This window comes from Atractosteus spatula, chromosome 1 (assembly GCF_055471065.1).
Source record: "Atractosteus spatula isolate fAtrSpa1 chromosome 1, fAtrSpa1.hap1, whole genome shotgun sequence".
NCBI classification, from domain to species: domain Eukaryota; kingdom Metazoa; phylum Chordata; class Actinopteri; order Semionotiformes; family Lepisosteidae; genus Atractosteus; species Atractosteus spatula.
The window spans coordinates 53,952,644-53,969,131 of NC_142706.1; the positions used below are offsets into that span (position 1 = coordinate 53,952,644).

At 36.8% G+C, this 16,488-nt stretch overlaps 1 long non-coding RNA gene across 1 annotated transcript in view; it reads left to right on the plus strand.

Annotated features, from left to right (window-relative positions):
- The window catches only part of LOC148841276 (uncharacterized), a 33,947-nt gene extending 17,472 nt beyond the window's left edge, over positions 1–16,475 (plus strand). Inside the window, exons 2-3 of the long non-coding RNA XR_016091307.1 lie at positions 12,221–12,316; positions 16,409–16,475. This is a non-coding gene — a long non-coding RNA (uncharacterized LOC148841276). The remainder of the gene's footprint in view (positions 1–12,220; positions 12,317–16,408) is intronic.
- Positions 16,476–16,488: the final 13 nt, after the last annotated feature.

A 16,488-nucleotide genomic window follows, 5' to 3' on the forward strand; every position in this document is an offset into this window, starting at 1 on the left:
GTGGAGTTTGTATGTCCTCCTGTGTTCACATGGGTTTCCTCTGTGTGGTCTTGTTTCCTCCCACAGCACAAAACAATACTGGTGATCAAATTGGCTTCTGGGAAAATTGACCCTAGGTGTGAGTGTGTGCATGTCTATGTGCCCTGTGAGGGACTGACTCTCCTGCGACCCTAGATTGGATGAAGCAGTTAGAAAATGGATGGATGGGAATGTTGGACTTCTTTTTAGTGCGGAAATAGCTCACATAACTAAAAATTCTTTGGTCTCTGTATTTGCTTATGCAAATAGAGTGGATTATCCTGTCTGCTGCAGTTCCTTCTCCTCTCAGAGCTTCGTTACTAATTTCTGCCTCCAGAAACAGGCCACAGTTTTAAAGTGCAAATTCTGGGAATGGCAACTAGTTACTGCAACCTGTATTATATACATATATAAAAACAGTGTCTTGAAAACGTATTCAGCCCCCACCCCTTTTTTTCACACTTAAAAATCTCACGGCCTAGAATTATTATTTAGAAAGTTTCTTTCAATTGCGACATTATTTTTTTAGAATGGGAATTTTTATTTGTGAGTCTTGCATTCATCTTTACAGAGCCAACCCAAAAAAGAAAGATAATAGTAAGCCATAAGTTAATTACAAATAAAAAAGAATAACAATCTCATACTTTATTAAGTATTCACCCACCTTGGTCAATATTACCTGGCAGCTATTACAGCTAGTAGTCTTTTTGTTCACCTAGTTGGACCTTTCCTCCTTGCAAAATGGCTCAGGCTGGGTCAGGTTAGTTGGAGAGTGGCGATGGAGTGGCAAGTTTGAGGTCTTGCCACAGATTTTCAAACGGATTAAGGTCAGGACTCTAAACTGGGCCAGTAAAGAACATCTATTTTCTTCATTTTAAGCCACTCCAGTGTTGCTCTTGCAGTGTGCTTTGGACCATAGTCCCGTTGAAAGACAAACGTCCTCCCCAGATGAGCTTTCTGGGAGAGGCATTTGTCTGTAATGTGCGCCATTCATCTTCCCATCAGTCCTGACAAGATGGCCAGTCTCTGCTTCTGAAAAGCATCCCCATAGCATGATGCTACCACAGCTGTACTTCACGGTGGAAATGATGTTACCTGGCTGGTGTGCAGTGTTTGATTTGTGCCATACAAGTGCTCCACTTTAGTCTCGTCAGACCACAAGACTTTCTGCCACATCTCTGCGATTTTTCTAGATGGCGTTTTGCAAACTCTTTTTTTTTTAGCCAGGGTTTCTTCCTCGCAACCCTCACATAATGACCCATTTTGCGGAATGCCTTGGACTGACTTCTGTAGCTCGTTCACAGTCACAGTTGGCCTTGCAGTTGCTTCTCTGATAAGTGCCCTTCTTGTCCAGCAACTATGTTTAGTGGGGGGGGCCTGATCTAGGGAGGATGGGTGTAGTTTCATACTTCTTCCATTTCTGTACAATGGACTGCACTGAGCTCCGAGGGATGTTCAATGTCTTGGCAAAGGTCTCGTACCCTTTCTCAGATTTGTGCCTCTCTATATTCATGTATCTGACTTGTTTGGAATGCTCTTTGATCCTCATTTGGAGTTTTTGTTTTTTATGAAGTTTCTACCATACTGTAGGGGTATTTGTATTTCTAAAAGAACTGACAACAGGTGGTACACTAATTTCTTACACAGGTGGAGTCAATCAACAAATTGTGACTTTTGAGGGAATGTAAAGCACCTGTGCAAATTTGAGTATGCAATTACAAGGGGTATGAATACTTCTTAGATTCCATCATTTCTGTTCATTTCTATTTTTCATTTATAACAAACTGTGGAACTGTTTTGGAACATTTATTTTGTTTTTGCACGGTACTTAATACTTTCTAGATCAGTGCCAAAAAATCCTACTGCAGTGTAATTCAACTTCAGAATCGCCGACAACAAAATGTGAAAAATGTGTTGGGGGCTGAATACTTTTCAAGACACTGCATATATACGGTATGTGTAAATTCTCCACATCTCACCTTTTTTAAGTTAGAGTCAAGAAGTACTGTAGGTCATCTAAAAATTGAATGAATTGTAAATGGTCATTTAAAAAAAAATGTAACTTTCATATCTGTTTCTTTTGTTCCCTAGTGTTGTTTGTAGAACAATTTTAAGGTTGAGAAGCGTAGACAGTTGTACAGTAGGTTCAAGTCCTGGGTGGTTCCCCTCAGAAAAAGGTACTACACTTTGACTGTTTCCATTCAAACATACCCTTTTGTATAAATGGATTCAGATGTAAATAGCTCTGGATAAAACTGCCAGATGAATAAAATAAGAATAATAAAGTAGTAACAGCTGTGTAGTTACACCTGCACTATAGAGGTTTAGAAAAGATATGTTAACACGAGGCTGTGGGAGTGTGGACTAAGGTACCCAGCCATGTTGTTGAATTCGATACTTTGGCATCATTCAAGAAACAACTGGATTGGATCCCTGGATCAATTAACTGCTAATTACCAAATGAGCTAGAAGGGCTGAATGGTTTCCTCTTGTTTGTTACCTTTCTTATAGTCTAATGAACTGAGAACCTAATAGAAAATAGAAAACACTTACTTCTCAGTCCTGTAAAATAGCAGTTTTTCGAGGTCTGTCACTTGTGAATACTTCGATATGGTAATGTGAGAACACAGCTTTACAAAGCTTTGCGTTAGCCGGAGCAGTGCAGGACTGAACACTGTTTCTTAGGTGAGGAGGGTGATGTGTCAGTCTTGTTTGCCACGTTTGCTTTTTCCTGGCCTCCTCGGGGCGTTGCGGTTTCCATGAAACGAGCGTGCTCGTCTGCAGGACTGTGGAGTCTTCCGCTTGAGCAGCTGCAGCAGCATGCGTGTCTTCACAGGCCCAGCGTCGCTGCGCGTGAGGCATGGAGAGGACCTGGGGCCCAGGAGCTGGAGGGGCTGCAGACTCACCCCGCTGTTGAGCACAAGGCTGACGTACTGTCTCCTTGTCAGTCAGACTCCCTTTCTTACTCTGGCAGCAGCTTTTTCAAGCAGGGCTCAATCAGCTGTCTTGACGAAGACAAATTCTGATATCGCCGGTTTCTATGATATAACATTTTGATAAATATTTAATAATGTTTCTAGTATGACTTTTTGTGTTGTTTTATGAGTGTGGTCCACTGCCCCTCACTTTGTCCTGAACTGCTGGAGTGAGAAATTTTCTATAAAAGCTCAAAATATGGTGTAGGGGAAGGACTCGTAAAGTAATACATCGTTTAAACATTTCATTAATGAAAGGGAACGTTTATATTCAGTGACACAGTAGTTAAATTCCTGTGTTTCTAAAAAGTGTAATAATCCTACCATGTAAATAGCCCATAGGCATAAGTAAGTTCAACAAAAAAGGACAATGTTTTATTTCTTCTGAACATCTTCATATTTTTTTGTTTCAATCACTGTGTAAAATAGAGAAAATGTCTTAGTGTCTGTGTTGTTTCCCAATCTTTGGCATCAGGTTTCAAGGATGCTGTATTATTTGTTGAATCTGACAAGAGGTTAAAGTAAAAGGAATATATGTGGATCATATATTATTTGTTTCTAGTTTTATATGGTAAATCTGACTGAAATCTGAAATCACTTTTCTTTAATGTGAGAGAGACTCTGTTACATCAAATGTCTTTTAAATGAAACCAACCTGATTTTATGAGTATACTGACAAATACTGATCAATGATCGAAGCTTAAATTAGTGTTCGGTAGAAGCAATTGCTCTACAATTAAATTATTGCTAAGCAAGCTATTGCAATTGTTGTAATATCGAAGTAATAATACAGTTCATACTGTTAACCAATGTTGATGTTCTGAAAACAGAAATCTAGTCTTTGTAGATATTATAGTTGATATACTATTATACTATACTTGGTATATTATAGTAATTATTTTACTTTATAGCCCTCTGTTTTGCTTTACCTTATTGTATATTTGCTGTAATAAAATTAATAAGTAATAATATATAACTTACTTTTTGCTTTTTACTAGTGTTTTTATACTTAATCTGAATAATAATGCCCAATCATTTTTTTAATCAAATCTTAAATCTGTGCCTTTATTATTTTAACATCTGCAGTATTTTAGAAATCTTAGAAAATTGATGAACATTCTAATTTATATTGAAATGTACAGTAACTTTACCTTATATTAATTGACTTCAACACAATTTCAGCTAGTTTAAAAGTAGACATATATGTATACTTCAGAAAATACATTTTTGGATGTTTTTGGTCCTATGACCTACTTTACATATTAAAGAACAAAAAACATATTGTTCATGTATCAAAAATTATAACCATCTGAATTAAGTTATTTATTTTTCTGTATCTTTGGTAATCGTTGTGTGCAGTGCCTTAGCAACTGGCATTTAGGATTCTTGAAGTAAGGAAAAAGTTAATTTCACAGACAATGTGAAAGAGTGAAATTTGAAAACCTTGAAAAAGCTGAATCGTAATTGTATTTTGACATAGTAATTAGACCTAATGCTGGGAAAAGCTTGTAAAGTATAAAATATAAAATATTCTAAAGTATAAAAGTTTTTAATGTAAGGAGTCTATAGAGTATTTTGTATAAGTTTCCTATGAATAGCAATCTTTTTTCTATAATTATAATTTATCATTATGATGTAGGGTTTGTAGGGTATGATGTAGGGAACTGCACAAAAAAGCTGCAGTATTACTTTTTTTTTAATTAAATTTGTAATACTATAAATTATGGATTTTTATTTATTTTCTCATGGTTGGAATAGATAGCACAACAAACATCACATTCATATTTGAAACATTTTGCCCTAAGTTGTCAGCTCTCGCTATTTTCCTTTGCAAGCTTCAGTGTACTGAAAACTAGAAATAACTGCAGTGTGCTCAGGCTCACACAACCTGTAAATATTTCAGGAGCTTGTCTTTGCAATCATGGACATTGTTACCATGGACATTGTACAGGCTTGAGATCATTGAGCCTAGCAAACAGTTTCCATACAAAGACCTTATTACCTCTTCACAGCCGATGTGATTATATTAATAATATCTTATCAAAACGGGTAATACTGGGTAGACCGGAACTGCAGTGCTGAAATTTGAGTGAAATGTGAGGCAAACTATGTGGCATTGTGGCGCAGTCTTAGCATTATTGCCAGACACAGTTGGGACCCTGGGTTCGATTCCTGCTGTCTGCGTGGAGTTTGTATGTTCCCCCAATGTTGGCGTGGGTTTCCTCCCACAGTCCAAAGGCATGCTGGTAGAATAATTTGTGCTGGTGTGAGTGTGTGCTTGAGTGGCTGTTTGTGTCTGTGTGTGCCTTGCAGGGTGTACCCTGCCTTGCGCATGTTGCTTGCCAGGATAGGCTTTGGGTCCCCTGCGACCCTGAACGACCCTGAATTGGATACAACAGTTAGAAAGTGTGTGGTGAAGCAAACATTTGTCAAACGTTCTCTGCCTAAACAACTTGCAAATAAGTTAAATTAATAATAATTTCATAAGTTAAATATTAGCCTTCCTTAGAGACAAGAAAGACTAATCTGTGTAGACTGGTAAATTTTAGATCATTTATCTATATGTGTGATTTTAAAATGTACTTTGTCTGTAAAAAGAAGTTTATGGTCTCATCTTCCCTTATCTTATAGTATTATCGATTCACACCATCAAGTTGAGACTGATTGAATAGTGCTTCCAATCATAAAGTTAGCTTTTCAACCTTCACTTAAATATTTAATAAACATGCAAATTGGAAAAATAAATTACACCACCATCGTCAGCTAATGGAATACAATCTGCACTTCAGTGATGAAGAATCCTAAACATCTCACAGCAGTGCTTTAAAAGTACTGGTGGAATGCTGTCAGACATTCAGCTGCTGTCTAATACAGTAGATGCAAAAATCACTTAGTGCAGAAGTCTTTGGGAAGCTAATGAAATGTGAAACAGCATGAATGAACTATGTTGTAGCAATGCAGTTAGAAAATACTGGAAGTATCAAACACACAGAAACATGATTAAATTAAGGAGGACTACTATTTGAATATCTTTTTTAGAAAACCAAAGTATTCTTGATACTTTAACAAAGCTCACTAGGTGTATTTCTTCACAAACTGTTATTGTTCAACAGGAATGTTTGGACATTGTAATGTAGACATTATGAGTATATTATTAATACTTAACTAGGATTTACTTCTTTTTTAGATTAAATGTGAATTATTGTCATATCTAAATAACTATTTTAAATATTGTCCTGAACTGATCTTAGAATACAGCACACACTGACTTCAAAACACTTAAATTGAAGTAAGTAAAGAATTCTGTTTTCCTAATGCTATGGTATCACGATAGTGAAAAAAGACAAAGCTGTTGATAACAGCCATCAGCGCCGGTTGCTTTGTTGTAAAGGTGTTTCTGTCTCTTTACACCTCAGACATAAATAGAATACTTAAAATTGTGTATCTGGCATAGTATGTTATGTTTTTACTCTTGTCTTTGACTTTCTCTAAAAGTCTGATTCCTCTTCCCTAGCGAACATTTCTGCTACTGTATACTGTGCAAGTGAGATTAGGTGTGGTTGGCGTTGTGAGCTGTGTTTGCCTTGCCTGTTCACGTGAAGCTCAAGGCTAGCCCAAGAGTTCCAAAGGGCTGGGATGACTCTGGGTGTCTCCTTACTCATTTTCCAGCTGCAGAATGTGTTCATATACTGTACATTGTGTTCTTAGGCAAGAAATAAGGCATGGCTGCTCTGTATGTTGTTTAACAAGTTTTACCTTCTAAGTGTTTTTTTTCACCTTTGTGTCTTTGTCAGTAATAACAATCAGCTGTCATTACTCAGGAGGTGATACACCATGGACACACCTATAATATTGTTTTGATAAGTTGAGGAGGCAAAGAATGATTGAAGCTATATTATATTACATAGCAACAATACTGGTATTTCCAGAAAGTCAAACAATTCTGTCTGATCCATACAGTATATTCATATTAAAGTGCATTCCACTGTATTATAAGTGTATCTGGAAGACATTGTGCTTCTAATTACTTGTCTGTGTGCTACAAAATAGACTGTGGTTGGAAAAATGTTCTAAGGGGAAATAGGCAGCTGCTACCTTCAACTGCTCAACACTGTAGCCAGGAGATGTATAGTTTTTCATTTGATTTTGCAAATGGCTTTATACAGACTTGCTTGCTTTTTTCAACATAATACAACATTTCAGACCTCTTTAAGAATGAATAACAAGTATACGTTTCAAGTATCATACTGGAAATCCTCTGAATAGGTTGGTATTGAGATTTTATACAAAATCAAATCCTGTTGAAAATTTAAAAACATTATAGTTCTAGTTGGTAAGTCTTTTAAAGATATTTAAATGTTATGCTGTGCTTTTTCTTTTGTCACTAATCAGCCATTAGAATAGATCATAGAACTGCTGTGATAACTGGGATAGTAGTTCATTTCAGTTGCCTTTTTTCAAGCTTCACAGTTTCATATCCACTGAGACCTAAACTGGATCTGAGCTGGAAGGCAGCTTTTATTGTTTTATCCGAATAAATAAAAAATAAATACACTGACTTCAAGTTTTAAAATCTTCAGATAGTTCCTCTTAAGTTAGGAGATTCTTTAAATTCAGCACTATGTTCTTGAGTTATATGAGCACAGAATTGTATGTGAGCAGAAAATAATAAAGCATTATAGTCTACATATTATTATCCCCATATGTCATAGTGTTATTCTCTCGGGTTAAAATGGTGTTCTTCTGAAATCTGACCGTTAAGACCGAGTCGATGATTCTTCTAAAGTTCCGCACAGGTCGCTGCCAGTTCTTTGTATGTCACTAAAAATTAGGTTAAGATGTGAAAGCCCTTTGTCGCAGAGTCATAAAAGTTCCAGATTGCAGATGGGGTTTTAGTAGGTGGTATACTGCAGAAATATTAGCTTATGTGTTGCATTTATTACTTTTCTGGTACCGTGCCAGACAGCATTGATTTACTTCTGCAGAGGAGAAAAGCAGCCTTAGCACAAGAGCTAGATTGTTTCAAATTAAGTAGTTTTAATTTACTTGGGATGGCACAAAAGCAGAAACTCACATTTCTTCTTGTCTCAGTATAATTGTAGCAAATAACATATCCTTTGAATGACTGTTGAACAAATGCACCTTCAGGCTGCCCTCCTCTTGTTGGAGAATGAGTTCAATTGAGAGACTAGAAGTAGTTTTGCTGCTTTTTATAGAGCCCATTGCACGAGTCAATAACAGAACAGTGGCTGTGAAGGAACCTTTAGGATTCATTAAGGGGTAGCATATGTTATTTTTGTTTTACTTTTCCTATGGCTTTCCTGTTGTCTTTATTTCTAAGAGTTTATTGTCAAAAGAATCTTGATTTCATCATAAGTTTGTTGTAAAGCTTGCTTCTTCCTTTTTCCCCGTTTTCTTACATTATATCTTAGAAGAGCTGTTGTTGTAAAGTTAGTCATTACATTGCCACATTACCAGTAGCTTTTTGTGAGAGACTTAACATGCTTAAAACACACAACGCCTCCATTATAATGGTAGAATGCTTTCAGACCGTTTTTGTAAAAAATATTTTGTCATCTTTATTTTATATGGATTTTATTTTCTATGTAATCTACAAAACAGTTTCTGAATTTTCCAATGAGCACGTTATCTATTGAAGGTAAACTTCCTTATCTGAAAAAAAAAACATGAGCTCATAACATCAACAAAAATTAAATGACAGTCTGCATGACAGTGATATTAAATATTTGCATCACCATGTGCTATATAATAAATGCATTATAGCTCAAATTTCTGGAGCTGTTTTGGTTGGGGGTTGTACAACAGAATGTTTCCACATCTTATTTTTCTCAGTATCATGAGGATTGTGCTGTAAAGCATTTATTGACAGATCCTGTTGTTGCTGTCTGACAGATACTATCAACAAAAGATGTTCTTTCTTGATACCTGGCTTAGTGTTATCTCTCCTGAGGAGCTCGAAGTGGTTGTTTCTGAACTTTGGAAAATATGTGTGCTATTGATTGATTAGCCTGCTCTTCTGTCGCCAGAAGGCTGGAGTAAATTGCTTGTTATTGATAAAATATTTGTGTTGTTTCCCTTCAGAAAACAATTTGCTTTTTCTTCTTTTTTCCATATTACTCACAGAATATACAAACGTATATTCTCTGATGTAATCAGAATAGGGAGGTAATTCCACAGAATTAGTTTTGTCTCAGATTACTACAGATACATTCCAAAACTCTTTTAAGCAAACCATTTCTCCCTAGTGTATTGAGTTTCCTGCTTCCTGGTTGCCTGGGACATTTTCTGCCAGCTGTGGAGTAGCACTCATTTATTGGGGAAGAAAAGACAAAAATGAGGCCATTGGCATTTACATTATCAGGCTTTCTAGGGAAAAGAAAAAAGCTAATGTATAATGAGATGCCCTTGGACTATGGATCTCTAGAGAGGTGGTCTTCACAGTGCTAATGTCCTACTTCCTCTGAATGAGAGCTCTATTTTTAGGAACTAGAGCATCTTTTCTCGTTCCAAGAGTTCTGATTCTCTGTCTCTTGGGCCTCCCTGAGATCTTACTTTTTCATCCTGCTATTTTAATGTTTACATTCAAGATATGCATCGAGGCAGTCTGCATCAGTTGAAAGTGGCCAGGTAGTTTTGTAACATCAGTTTTTATTTCTAGTCTTCCTTGAAAAGGTGTGGTGATAATGTGTCAATCTTGTCCACTTAGCTTGAGAAGAGTGCTAAACCAAAGTGATTCATTTCAGTTGTCTAGGCAGTCATTGCATTGTGTCTTTATTAAGTGCACAGGAACATACTTCAATAATAATGTTATGGAAATAGACACAAAATATAAATGATTTAACGATTTAAACATTATAATACAGGCCATAGTATAACTGCATAACTGCAACTTCAGTATTCATACTCTCCCATTTCAAATGATGCACACACATTTTTAAGGGAACAGTTTTAATCAAAACTTGAATTCTCAAACCAATGGGGAAAAGAAGTGAAATATCGCTGAAAACTACAAAGAATAATCAAAAACTGAAACTGTTTGCAGTAGGTGTAGAAGGTAATGCAGAGAACTTTGTTCCTTGAGATTTCTTGATATGGTTTTACATTTTTGCCAGTTCATGTCAAAGACAGAAGTTAGAGCTGTCAGTCTCAGTATGCTATTGTCTTGATTTCTTGTGTGAGTGTACCGTATCTTTCACAGCTCACTGCACAGTGGGCCTGTGGAGCAGACGTTATTTAGGGGAGCAAAAAGCAGATGGGACATCAGCGTGGGCTGGGGTACTTCCAGGGGGTTGTGGCAATTAAACAGCAGAGGAAGAGAAGGGCAAACTCAAATTACAACAAGAGCGACATCTGGCATGTTGCATAGAAGGCTTTTCATCTACGTTTTTTGTTTTTAAAAAAATATATTATTAATATATGATTTATAGTTTTTTTTCTTAAACTTTTGTGTTAATCTTTTTCATACATTTTCATACAACTTCTCTCAGGAATTGTACATGGTGGTGAGAAAGGAATTATAAATGAGTTGATCCATCTAATACAGTAGTATCTATCTCTGTCCAATTAGAAAGCAAAAAGCTGGAAAAGAACACGGGGTACAGATTAAAGTCATTTCGCTAACCTGGTGGCCAGAAAACTTGTACCTAATATCATCAGCCAGTATCATGGAGGATTATTAAGAGTTGTTTTTGAAACTGTTTAAAGACTAAAACAATGTTGAAAGTTCTGGACGTGGGTGAGAGAGTCTCTGTTTGAATCTGATACTGAGTGAGAACCCAGCTGTATCATGGCAGTGAGGAGAGGGACAGAAGGAAACGAGGCTCAGGCTTGAGATGGGCTTTGCAAGAAGCTATCCCTATTAGTGTTTACGAGGAAGGCTAGTTGTGAACACTCATGGACATCAAGGTGAAAGGTAATGTGTATAGCCTTGACTGCATCTTTCTTATTTTGTGCAATAGGTGGTCTAATGGAAATCCAATATCAGTCTCTGCTTTAGATAAGCATTGATGTTCTGTCTCACTCTGAGTAGGTCTAAAGGGAAAGGACTACAGCATGCTTCTTGTCTGTATTTTAGTGGTTATTTTCTTACTGAGATTTATTTGTGTCTTGCACTCTGCATCAAGACTCTCTCTTGCTCAGATCTTTAGAGGGAAGATCACACCTACCTGTACCCATTGTATGATGGAGCAAAAATGAGCAAACTGACATCTACATCAGAGAAACCATTGCAAGTGCAGGTGAAAGAGGACTGAGGAGGTTTCCAAAAGAATCATATAGCTATGCAGGTAGCATTACAAAGAGAAACAATCGTCATAGTACTGAGCAAAGTAACAAGGTGGAAAGTTAAAACCTCAAATCCTTTTCAAAGAATTGCAGCAAATGAATGAGAAGGACATGAGAATTTTGTTTTTAATTTGAGTGATAGCATTTCATATCTTTAAATACAAGCTGTACAAAACTATAAATACAAGATATGTTCAGTTTGCATCTACACTGTATGAACTGATCAGCATGATTTCATTACAAATACTAACAAATCAACAAAGCCAAATATCAATTGGAATGATTTAGTCACAATTTTGATAATTGGATTGGACAGTGATGTTCTGTTTTTGGCCAGATTTTGCTAAGTTAGTGGAAAGTTCACGCACAAGAAGCTTGAGAAAAGAGCCATTTCCCACCAGTCAGTGTTGAAATGTGCAATCACCAGAATAAATCCCTGGTGAGAGCTAAAGTTACAAGCTGGCTAGAGCAGGGGTGTCCAATTCTGGTCCTGGAGGGCTGGTTACGTCTGCAGGTTTTCAAGGTCTCCTGAAAGCAACAGCATCTGAAGAACTGGGAGAAGCTGTTAAATTGGTGCAGATGCCAGTAACCAGCTGCTTTAGTTTGTTAAGAAATGAGCTGGAATGAAAATCCACTGACACAACAGCCATTCAACACTGGACAAGATTGGACAGTCTGGGCTAGAATGTAAAAATGTCATGGGAGGTGAGAGCTGTTCCCCCTTACTGAGTAAACTGAGTCTCTTAAGATTTGGAATTTCTTATTCTGCACTGTTGACTCACTTCCTTACAGAGCTTTCTTGTCACCATTTGTGAATGCAAGGCCTTCATTCATTCATGTCTGAAAAAGAAAGGACACATTTCTGTGTAATAAATTAGCTTTAACTTCCGAATGACATTTTTTTTCACATTTTTTTCACACAGGACTTTCTGTTTATAAAGGTGGATTTCATAATAAGGATCTTTGATCGATAAAGAAAACATATTCTGGGGTGAAGGCGCAGCTATGATCCAGGAGAGGTAAGAATTTTAATTTCCCAGAACCATGGTCATAGACAATCTCCAGGCTCTTTGAACTGTAAGCTGTACTTAAAGTTAAAACAGATGTGAGTGCAGTATGTAAAAATATCTGCCTTTCTGCCGAGCACTGTATTTTTCTTTTCACTGTCTGGAATTTGAGAAGTTTGCTTTTCAGACATGTGGCATGGAGACTGCACAGTTGCTGGAGCATTTCAGTCACGTGAGAGAGAGCAACCTCACTGACAGGTTGCTGGAATCTGCAGCTTCAGCTACATGCATTTCTACTAATTACTGTACCTTCTTTTTTTTCTATTTTAGGCTACATACCTATGATTACATTAGAGTAATTGACCAAGTATTGACATAAGTAGATTGAATAGAACAGTTCTATAGATAGGATATGTGATGTGCAGTGTTTTGCTCTAGGTTAAGATCTCATCACAGGAATCTGTAAACACACATAGTATGAATGTGGCATTAGTAGAAAATTTCAAACAGCATAGAGGCCACCTCAGTTGATGTTTTTTTTTTCATTAAATATAGTGCCGAATTTAAAACAGGACCGTTGTTTTTTTCAGACTGATCTTATGTGATGCTCCAGTTACATTTAGGCAGATGATAAGTTGGAACTGTGCTTCATTTTTGGAAAAGTGAACATTAAACTGTTTTAATCACAATCACATTTTTAGGCTGGGGTGTGAGACAATGGTCTATTAGTGCTACAGAAAGCTCTAGTTTTCCTTCCATCCTAAGATATCACATATTAATTTACATATATATTTATTTATTTATTTAGAATGTTAAGGGTTATTTATAATGGTCAGTTTAAAATATGTACCTGAACCAAGGAGGTACTTGCAAAAATTCAGAAGACCTGCAGATAAAAAAATGGTCCCAATTAATCAAATATTTAAATCAAATTGAGTAATTTAGTGCAAATAAAGCTATGATGGCTATTGAAAAATCAAATTTTATTGCTCTTCAACTGAATGGAATGAATCGATGATCTTCAATCTTGCAAGCTTCAATTATTCTGAAAATTGTACTGTAAAGATGATTGTGAAGAGAACTCTGCAAGTCCCTAATGTGTTATGTGGTGGTATTAGATGAGATTAGGTAAATTTGTTGCATTTCTGTTACTATTTTAATAAAATTGTAATTTAAGCCCTAATCTGGAATTGTGAATTCTCTACTGGTCTCTAGAAATGACTCTACCACTGTGACCCCTGTACTGGTATTGTATGTGGAGATCGCAGGTATCAGCCTGGTCCCATGACCCACTGTTGCAAAGAAAACTGAGTAAACCCTGGCCAACTAAGTACTACCCAACACTGGTGACACACAGTCGGCTGAATGCTGCTGTTTGATTAGGAATACCATTTCCATTCAGCTAGTGAGAAGGCCCAGGCTTAAAGTGCTCCGTTTTCGCCAGTGTTGTACACATACTGGTAGAGACACTTGGTAGCCCCAATCATTATTATGAGGATGTTTATTATCTAAATAGAAACTGTTGACTATTTTCCTTTTTTAAAAAGAAATCACAGCCGCCTTCATAAAATTAAACCGTATCTGAAATTATTCTACTCTCTATTAGGGACATAAGATCTGTAGTAAGATATTAGAAGAATGTCACTGTTAGAGAGAGCTGATTTCTTGAACATAATGAACAATGTAATAGGACAGCAGGAAAAGAGTCAGTGGTCGAAGACAAACAAGGAGCCAAATCAATTAGGCTGTGACCTAACAACCCTTTCCTGTTCCAAAAAATGCATCGGAGACCCTCATGCCTAAAAATAAGTTTTCTGGAGATTGCAGAAATTATTTTTGCCGCACCCTGTCTTATTGTAGTTGGGATGAGGTAAAAGAGCGTGTGTTTCTCTTCAGAAGCCCTGTTTAACTGGGGTCAGAGTAATGCACCTCTGATTGAAGTTTTCATTGTTTTTAGAGAAAAATAGAGTACATCACTCCCATAGTTTTTAAATGTATCTGTATCAACATGTAACTGCATGCTTAAGCCTGGCCACATTAATGTGTATATAAGATACATTACCTTCCCAAGAGTATGTGGAATATGGAATAAATATTTCATTTTTGTAAAGAATGTCACAGGATATGCTAATCTTCCAAAAATAAGGAGGTATGTGACAGACTTCTCGGTTGCAGACAGCAAAGGCCTGGGAAGAAAAGTGTTCCTTTCACTGCTCTATTTTTAAATGAGCGTGTAGCCTTATCAGTCCCTGACACTGTCTGTTCCTGGTTGGGGACTGATAATGCTTTTGTCTGTAGTAAATCTATGTTTTCCTGAGTCTTCAGCTCCTACAGAGCCACAGAAAGCCCTGCCCTGAGCTGTCGCCTGCCACACAATTAACTTGTTACCATTTCAGACTCGATTACGTCAAACAGCCAACACAGGGAAACCACATATCAATTAAAGGACAGGCGGCTCAGCTATAGCAACTAACTGCATGCAAAGAGAAGTCTTTGTGTTCAGTGCATTTGTAATGGCCCTGGACATACACTTAACCATTTTTGTGTGCACGTAGGAGAGTTTGTAATTAGATATGTGAAAATTACCTACATAACAAAAATTTTAACATTTTTTAGCCAATGTAGATTCTTTTCTCTTTAGTGAATATATTACTTCAGTGATACCTGAATTTAGATTGTATACTGCATTGTCAAGGCATATATTACAAACCTATTTTTGCTCATTCATTTCTTGCAATTTAAAATTAAGAATATGTGTCAAAGATAGAGTTTAATCCTAAATAATCAGATTTTTACTGTTTCTGAAAAAAAAAGAGAAAAGCATATAAAAATATAATTCAGTGATCAATTCAATTCCAGTTTTATGAATTCCTTGGAGGAAATTTGTTTTAAGGTAGATTCCAACACAAAATTACAACAAAAATAGACAAACAAGTCCAAAAAAGAATACAGTACAATAGTGTTTCAGGACATAAGAGTTATTTTACGTTGTTTGGAAGTGAGATTGCAAAGGGGATGAAAGCTTTTCTAAATCTCTTACTGTTATACCTGGGGACACAGAGGCATTTCCTCAACCAAAGTAACGTAAAATTCACAGTGATTCCTACAAGATGACAAGAAGACCTAGACGTTCGATTTGAAGACGAGCATTGGAAAAGATGTTTATAGACTCATATGTATATTTCTCTTTATGCTATACATTGCTTGCTTCAATTTAATCTCTTATACAGAATATGTCTCTCTCCAGAGAGACTCCACAAAATGAACTCAAAATGGTCATAGCATTGCCCAGGATGTGTGACAGAGACAGGTACCCTTCTGCACATGTTTTGGTCCTCCTCAGAGCTAAACACATTCTGGCACAACATAGCTCAGACACTTTCTCTCGTGACCACATCTTTCTGGATCTTTGTCTTGCACTACTGGGTGATGAGGCTCTGTTAGCTAGATTTGGCATGAAAAAAGTTGGATTTATCAAGATGTCAATGAGATCAGCTATTAAATGATTTGGAAACGCAGTGTTCCACCAGGTGTTGCAATGTAGCCCAAAGAGAAAGACTCATGTATACCATGTGAAAATACCTCTTACAGCTTGACGAGAAAGCCCTCTGTTTAGGATGACTTCCTTGACTTTGTAAACTCTATTAATTCTTCTCAACTGCATCAGAAGTACGTGATTGAAAACCTTTTCTATGTTCTCTTTCCCAGAATCACCATCCCATTTTTATTCATTTATTTATTTTTCTAATTCCCAATGGAAATCTCCAGGTACAAGAATTATATACGGTATGACCCCCTATAAAGGTCTGAATTTAGTGACACATTGTGTACATGATGTCTGTAAATATGTAAACATGTTTTTTCATTATTGCTACCTTTCTTTACTGCAGACGGTTTGTGATGTATTAACTGCCGCTAGTACTGGGGAGGAGGGAGGGCCGGCTTGTCATCATTGTGAATTCCATTGTCTTTTTCCTTCATTGTTTTTGTGAGAAAATTTGTAGGCCTAACAGGAACTAACCTCTTTTCCCTCTCTTTCTTATTTTCATTCTTCATACTTTGCTTCATCCTTCTTTCCTGACTCTGAGTTTTGTTCCTCTTCAGGTCTCCAGCAGGCAGACATGTTCCTGGAAGTGTTGTGATTCGGAGCAGAAAGCCCCAGTTCCTGCTGCCCTCCACTATGG